This window comes from Atractosteus spatula, unplaced genomic scaffold (assembly GCF_055471065.1).
Source record: "Atractosteus spatula isolate fAtrSpa1 unplaced genomic scaffold, fAtrSpa1.hap1 Scaffold_91, whole genome shotgun sequence".
Taxonomy (NCBI): domain Eukaryota; kingdom Metazoa; phylum Chordata; class Actinopteri; order Semionotiformes; family Lepisosteidae; genus Atractosteus; species Atractosteus spatula.
The window spans coordinates 27501-35719 of NW_028296925.1; positions in this window are offsets into that span (position 1 = coordinate 27501).

Below are 8219 nucleotides of genomic sequence, written 5' to 3' on the forward strand. Positions count from 1 at the left end.
TTTCATGGAGCTTTGAAGGGGATGGATTCGGCCTCCTTTAGCCAGGCCAGAGCTCCAGGAGCCTGGGTAGGATTCTAGCTTTCTCCCCTTGCAGGCACCTGGCACTGAAGACATAATTTTTTTCTTAAAATCTTTTTTTTTGTGTTCCTTGTTGTTCCAAACTTAATTCTAATCACTTCTAATTAGAGATTATTTTAAAAATAGTGAAATAAATGACTAATTTCACTAAAAATAATGTAATATAACTGATGTTTTTAACTTCATTGTAGTGTTTTAGAAACTACTATGTCTTCAAAAATGGTTATTTTTCACTCCTAGGAATGAAAGCTGTTGTTATATGATGTTTATTTTCAAATTTTGAAAAATCAAAGGATTCTAGCTTCCTCCCCTTACAGGCATAGGACACAGAGAACCTCATGGTTTTCCTAAAAATCTTTTTTTATGTTCCCTGGTGTTCCAAACTTAGTTTAAATCAATTTTAATTTGTTATTATGTTAAAAACAGGGTAATAAATTCCTAATTGGACTATAAATAATGTCATATTGTCTGCTATAAAACTGATGTTTTCAACTCTATTGTAGAGATTCTAGAATCAACTAATAGAGAATTGAAATAAAAAAGGGCATAAGAAGACATTACCAACAACGACCACAAGATGGAGATATTGTCCAGACATTACCAACAACGACCACAAGATGGAGATCTTGTCCAAAGAGGCAAGAAGGGCAAAGCCGCGATAAGGTAAAATCATTTTTTGAAAGAGATTGCTGTCAGAATGCACATCCGTATCCCAAACAGAATCTCTAGAAAAATATGATCATTTGTGAAAAAGGCAAACGAGTGTCTGCTACAATATGATTGCTACATATCTGCATTTGTTGTTTTTTAAGGAGTAAGAGTGCAGGGGGTTTAAACCTGCAATCCAGTGTAGTGAAGTATTTCACAACACTACCTCTAGCACCTCTGGAAATAAATCCTCATAATGATTATTGCCCTGGGCATGTACCAAAAAATCAGTGAGCATATATATATATCACTGTGTTGAAGCTAGAGACACAGAATAACTGCAAACACAGTGTTCCTGCACTTCAAACTGTTCCTTGAAGGGCTCTCAAACCCCGAATTTCAGATGCCTAGCTGTATCGCTGATGTGTTGCACCTCAGAATCACTTTTAAACCTTACCTCTGGTATCTTTAATCCCTATTGCTCAACGCATGGTAAAAGTATTGCATACATGTGTCTGAAAATGAGCAATGGGCCCCTGAGAGACTCATTTGCCTGTTTCACAAATGATCGTATTTTACTAGAGATTCTGTTTGGGATTCAGATGTGCATTCGGACAGCAATCCCTTTCAAGAAATGATACGTTCTGGATGAGGTCAAAGGTGCTGGAACACTGTATTTCGGATGCGAATGTGTGTCTCCTGCTTCAACGCAGTGGCATATATAGATGTGCTCCTGTAATGTCTTGGTACATGCCCAGGGCAGTAAGCAGTCTGAGGATATATTTCCAGACGGCATAGAGCAGTGAAGCAGTGAAGTAGTGCAACACACTGGATCATTATATTATTAGAATCTATTTGTTTAACATGCACGGGTCTGTCTCAATGGATGCAGTGCTCCTGAAAGGGCTCTCAAACCCTGCATTTCAGATGATTAGCTGTATCCCTCACATGTGGCACCTCAGAATGACTTCTACTTTATTCTGCTTAAATTATTACATTATACATAATTTGAGTTCATTTTTAAAAGTAAAAGGTAATGAAAGGAATGAAAGATATGTAGCAATCACATTGTAACAGGGGTGACAGTGACTTTTTGCTTGTACTAAGCATTAGTACATAAGTCCACTAATGGACTTCTGGTACCTTTAGGGTACAGTGTTCCCTGAAGGGCTCTCAAACCCCGCATTTCAGATGCATAGCTGTATCGCTGATGTGTTGCACCTCAGAATCACTTTTAAACCTTACCTCTGGTATCTTTAATCCCTATTGCTCAACACATGGTGAAAGTATCGCATACATGTGTCTGAAAATGAGCAATGGGCCCCTGAGAGACTCATTTGCCTGTTTCACAAATGATCACATTTGACTAGAGATTCTGTTTGGGATTCAGTTGTGCATTCTGACAGCAATCCCTTTCAAAAAACAATACATTCTGGATGAGTTCAAAGTTGCAGGAACACTGTATTTAGGATGTCTTTGCAGATATTCTGTGTCTCTAGCTTCAACACAGTGATATATATATATGCTCACTGATTTTTTGGTACATGCCCAAGTCAATAATCATTATGAGGATTTATTTCCAGATGTGCTAGAGGTAGTGTTGTGAAATACTTCATCACACTGGATTGCAGGTTTAAACCCCCTGCACTCTTACTCCTTAAAAACCAACAAATGCAGATATGTAGCAATCACATTGTAACAGGGGTGACAGTGACTTAATGCTTGTACTAAGCATTAGTACCAAAGTCCACTAGTGGACTTCTGGTACCTTTAGGGTACGGTGTTCCTTGAAGGGCTCTCAAACCCCGCATTTCAGATGCCTAGCTGTATCGCTGATGTGTTGCACCTCAGAATCACTTTTAAACCTTACATCTGGTATCTTTAATCCCTATTGCTCAACACATGGTGAAAGTATCGCATACATGTGTCTGAAAATGAGCAATGGGCCCCTGAGAGACTCATTTGCCTGTTTCACAAATGATCACATTTGACTAGAGATTCTGTTTGGGATTCAGTTGTGCATTCTGACAGCAATCCCTTTCAAAAAACGATACATTCTGGATGAGTTCAAAGGTGCAGGAACACTGTATTTAGGATGTCTTTGCAGATATTCTGTGTCTCTAGCTTCAACACAGTGATATATATATATATGCTCACTGATTTTTTGGTACATGCCAAGGGCAATAATCATTATGAGGATTTATTTCCAGATGTGCTAGAGGTAGTGTTGTGAAATACTTCAACACACTGGATTGCAGGTTTAAACCCCCTGCACTCTTACTCGTTAAAAACCAACAAATGCAATTCACTACTAAAAATTACTGCATTTTCTCCTCGAAAGAGCTCTCAATTAATGAAATGCCCCATTGAACTGGCCCTGATTATACAATGCAAGGAGAAGTCTTCTAAGCCAATACTTGTAACCAGAAAGAGGCTGTATTTCAATTATACAATATACAAAACAATACCATTTAACACAAAGATATAGTCCACACCTCAGCATGCACATGATGAGATTCTTGATATTAGATTAGTAAAAACAATATCAATGCACTGAGAGACGCTTAAGAATAAAGATGCATCAGCCTGACTGCATATTAGTTTTAAAGGGTTATCAGCAAATGCATTTAAAAGAAAAAATGTAAAGTCTTACCTCTTGATCGTAGTGGTGATTCAATATCCAGGACCTTAGTCAAGTCTCAGAGTTACTGTACCTCCTGTCTCAATTACAGGTGAAAAGTGAAAGGTATATTGCACTCAGCAGAAAGTTACCCCGAGCAAAGATTCCACCCATCCCAGAAAACAGCACTCCCCTTTGGCAAAGCAGTGGGTGGAGGAAGCCTTTGCTACCATTATCAAACACAGAAATCGTTATAATTTAATTTTAAAAACATGGCTAAGCATGGGTTTAAAGTATATTCAACGGTGCAGGTGCATTCAAAGAAATAGAGTTTCCCAAGCCCTCAGAAAGAATTACCATTTCTAAAGATGTCTAGTTTCAAGCATTAACATCCAAACTACCTGTCTTAGCTGGAGCAGGGAGTTTGCTAAGCCACCTGAAAGAATTACCATATCCAAAGATGTCTAGTTTCAAGCATTACCATCCAAAGTACCTGTCTTAGCTGGGCCAGGTAGTTTGCCAAGCCATGTGAAAGAATTACCATTTCCAAAGAAGTCTGTTGTAAGCCAGGTTCAATCATGACCATCCAAAGTACCGGTCGTCCCTTTGGGCGAGAGGGTTTCCTGTGTGTCTAGGATGTGTTCTTCCCTTAAACTTGGCCCTGATTATACAATAAAGGATAAGTAACCAGAAAGAGGTGGTATTTCGATTTTACAGTACATAAAAAATACATACATTCCACAGTGATACAATATCACATTCCTGATATTAGATTAATTAAAAATATCAAGGCACTGAGGCTAATTAATAAAGATGCTTTTGACTGACTGGACCTTGGAGCAAGGTGTGTAAATTACAACAGACATCTTTAGAAATGGTAAATCTTTCAGGTGGCTTGGCAAATTTACTGCCCCACCTAAGACAGATACTTTGGATGTTAATGCTTGAAACTAGACATCACAACTGATCGTATTTTACTAGAGATTCTGTTTGGGATTCAGATGTGCATTCGGACAGCAATCCCTTTCAAGAAATGATACGTTCTGGATGAGGTCAAAGGTGCTGGAACACTGTATTTCGGATGCGAATATGTGTCTGCATTTGTTGGTTTTTAAGGAGTAAGAGTGCAGGGGGTTTAAACCTGCAATCCAGTGTGATGAAGTATTTCACAACACTACCTCTAGCACATCTGGAAATAAATCCTCATAATGATTATTGCCCTGGGCATGTACCAAAAAATCAGTGAGCATATATATATATATATCACTGTGTTGAAGCTAGAGACACAGAATAACTGCAAACACATCATAAATACAGTGTTCCTGCAACTTTGAACTCATCCAGAATGTATCGTTTTTTGAAAGGGATTGCAGTCAGAATGCACAACTGAATCCCAAACAGAATCTCTAGTCAAATATGTTCATTTGTGAAACAGGCAAATGAGTCTCTCATGGGCCCATTGCTCTTTTTCAGACACATGTATGCAATACTTTTACCATGCGTTGAGCAATAGGGATTAAAGATACCAGATGTAAGGTTTAAAAGTGATTCTGAGGTGCAACACATCAGCGATACAGCTAGGCATCTGAAATGCGGGGTTTGAGAGCCCTTCAGGGAACACCGTACCCTAAAGGTACCAGAAGTCAACTAGTGGACTTAGGTACTAATGCTTAGTACAAGCATTAAGTCACTGCCACCCCTGTTACAATGTGATTGCTACATATCTTCCATTCCTTTCATTACCTTTTACTTTTAAAAATGAACTCAAATTGGGTATAATGTAATAATTTAGGTAGAATAAAGTAGAAGTCATTCTGAGGTGCCACATGTGAGGGACACAGCTAGGCATCTGAAATGCAGGGTTTGAGAGCCCTTTAAGGAGCACTGCATCCATTGAGACAGACCCGTGCATGTTAAACAAATACATTCTAATAATATAATGATCCAGTGTGTTGCACTACTTCACTGCTTCACTGCTCTATGCCGTCTGGAAATAAATCCTCAGACTGCTTACTGCCCTGGGCATGTACCAAGACATTACAGGAGCACATCTATATATGCCACTGCCCTGGGCATGTACCAAGACATTACAGGAGACACACAATCGCATCCGAAATACAGTGTTCCAGCACCTTTGACCTCATCCAGAACGTATCATTTCTTGAAAGGGATTGCTGTCAGAATGCACAACTGAATCCCAAACAGAATCTCTAGTCAAATATGATCATTTGTGAAACAGGCAAATGAGTCTCTCAGGGGCCCATTGCTCATTTTCAGACACATGTATGCAATACGTTCACCATGCGTTGGGCAATAGGGATTAAAGATACCAGAGGTAAGGTTTAAAAGTGATTCTGAGGTGCAACACATCAGCGATACAGCTAGGCATCTGAAATGCGGGGTTTGAGAGCCCTTCAGGGAACACCGTACCCTAAAGGTACCAGAAGTTTACTAGTACAAGAATTAAGTCACAGTCATCCCTGTTACAATGTGATTGCTACATATCTGCATTTGTTGGTTTTTAAGGAGTAAGAGTGCAGGGGGTTTAAACCTGCAATCCAGTGTGATGAAGTATTTCACAACACTACCTCTAGCACATCTGGAAATAAATCCTCATAATGATTATTGCCCTGGGCATGTACCAAAAAATCAGTGAGCATATATATATATATAAACACATCCTAAATACAGTGCTCCTGCACCTAACCGTAACCCTAACCTACCTAATGATTTAAGTAGAATAGATTCTTATAATGTAATGATAAAGTGTGTTGCACTACTTCACTGCATCAAAGCTCTATGCCGTCTGGAAATAAATCCTCAGTCTACTTATTGCCCTGGGCATGTACCTATAAATCACTGAGCATATATATATATATCACTGTGTTGAAGCTAGAGACACAGAATCACTGCAAACACATCCTAAACACAGTGTTCTTGCACCTTTGACCTCATCCAGAACGTAACATTCTTCGAAAGGGATTGCTGTCCAAATGCACATCTGAATCCCAAACAGAATCTCTAGTAAAATATGATAATTTGTGAAACAGGCAAATGAGTGTCACAGGGGCCCATTCCTTATTGTTAGACACATATATACAAAGCTTTCACCATGCATTAAGCAATAGGGATTATAGACACCACAGGTAAGGTTAGAAGTCATTCTGAGGTGCCACATTTGAAGGATACAGCTAGGCATCTGAAATGCAGGGTTTGAGAGCCCTTCAGGAGCAATGCATCCTTTGAGACACACCTGTGCATGTTAAACAAATGATCATTTCCTTCAGCATTAGGGACTAAATATACTAAACGTATGATTCTAAAATGTTATTTTCACATATATTAATGTAATGTAATGCTTATGCTTTATAAACAAATCTAATTAAAAAAAGCTTAAGTTTTGTATTTATCTTGTACCATAGAACATGATTTTCTTTGTATTTCAAGCCCACAAAGTGTGCAAATGACGCACTACATGATATAAGGACGATTATCACATGCATATCGATATTATCTTTCTTATGAAAATGCATTCCTTTCATTACCTTTTACTTTTTAAAATGAACTCAAATTGTGTATAATGTAATAATTTAAGTAGAATAGATTCTAATCATATAATGATCCAGTGTGTTGCACTAGTTCACTGCTTCACTGCTCTATGCCGTCTGGAAATAAATCCTCAGACTGCTTACTGCCCTGGGCATGTACCAAGAAATTACAGGAACACATCAATATACAGTATATCACTGCGTTGAAGCAGGAGACACACAATCGCATCCTAAATACAGTGTTCCAGCACCTTTGACCTCATCCAGAACGTATCATTTCTTGAAAGGGATTGCTGTCCGAATGCACATCTGAATCCTAAACAGAATCTCTAGTAAAATACGATCAGTTGTGATGTCTAGTTTCAAGCATTAACATCCAAAGTACTTGTCTTAGGTGGGGCAGTAAATTTGCCAAGCCACCTGAAAGAATTACCATTTCTACAAATGTCTGTTGTAATTTACACACCTTGCTCCAAGGTCCAGTCAGTCAAAAGCATCTTTATTAATTAGCTTCAGTACCTTGATATTTTTTATTAATCTAATATCAGGAATCTCACCATGTGCACGCTGAGCTGTGGAATATATGTATTTTTTATGTACTGTAAAATTGAAATACCACCTCTTTCTGGTTACTTATCCTTTATTGTATAATCAGGGCCAAGTTTAAGGGAAGAACACATCCTAGACACACAGGAAACCCTCTCGCCCAAAGGGACGACCGGTATTTTGGATGGTCATGATTGAACCTGGCTTACAACAGACTTCTTTGGAAATGGTAATTCTTTCACATGGCTTGGCAAACTACCTGGCCCAGCTAAGACAGGTACTTTGGATGGTAATGCTTGAAACTAGACATCTTTGGATATGGTAATTCTTTCAGGTGGCTTAGCAAACTCCCTGCTCCAGCTAAGACAGGTAGTTTGGATGTTAATGCTTGAAACTAGACATCTTTAGAAATGGTAATTCTTTCTGAGGGCTTGGGAAACTCTATTTCTTTGAATGCACCTGCACCGTTGAATATACTTTAAACCCATGCTTAGCCATGTTTTTAAAATTAAATTATAACGATTTCTGTGTTTGATAATGGTAGCAAAGGCTTCCTCCACCCACTGCTTTGCCAAAGGGGAGTGCTGTTTTCTGGGATGGGTGGAATCTTTGCTCGGGGTAACTTTCTGCTGAGTGCAATATACCTTTCACTTTTCACCTGTAATTGAGACAGGAGGTACAGTAACTCTGAGACTTGACTAAGGTCCTGGATATTGAATCACCACTACGATCAAGAGGTAAGACTTTACATTTTTTCTTTTAAATGCATTTGCTGATAA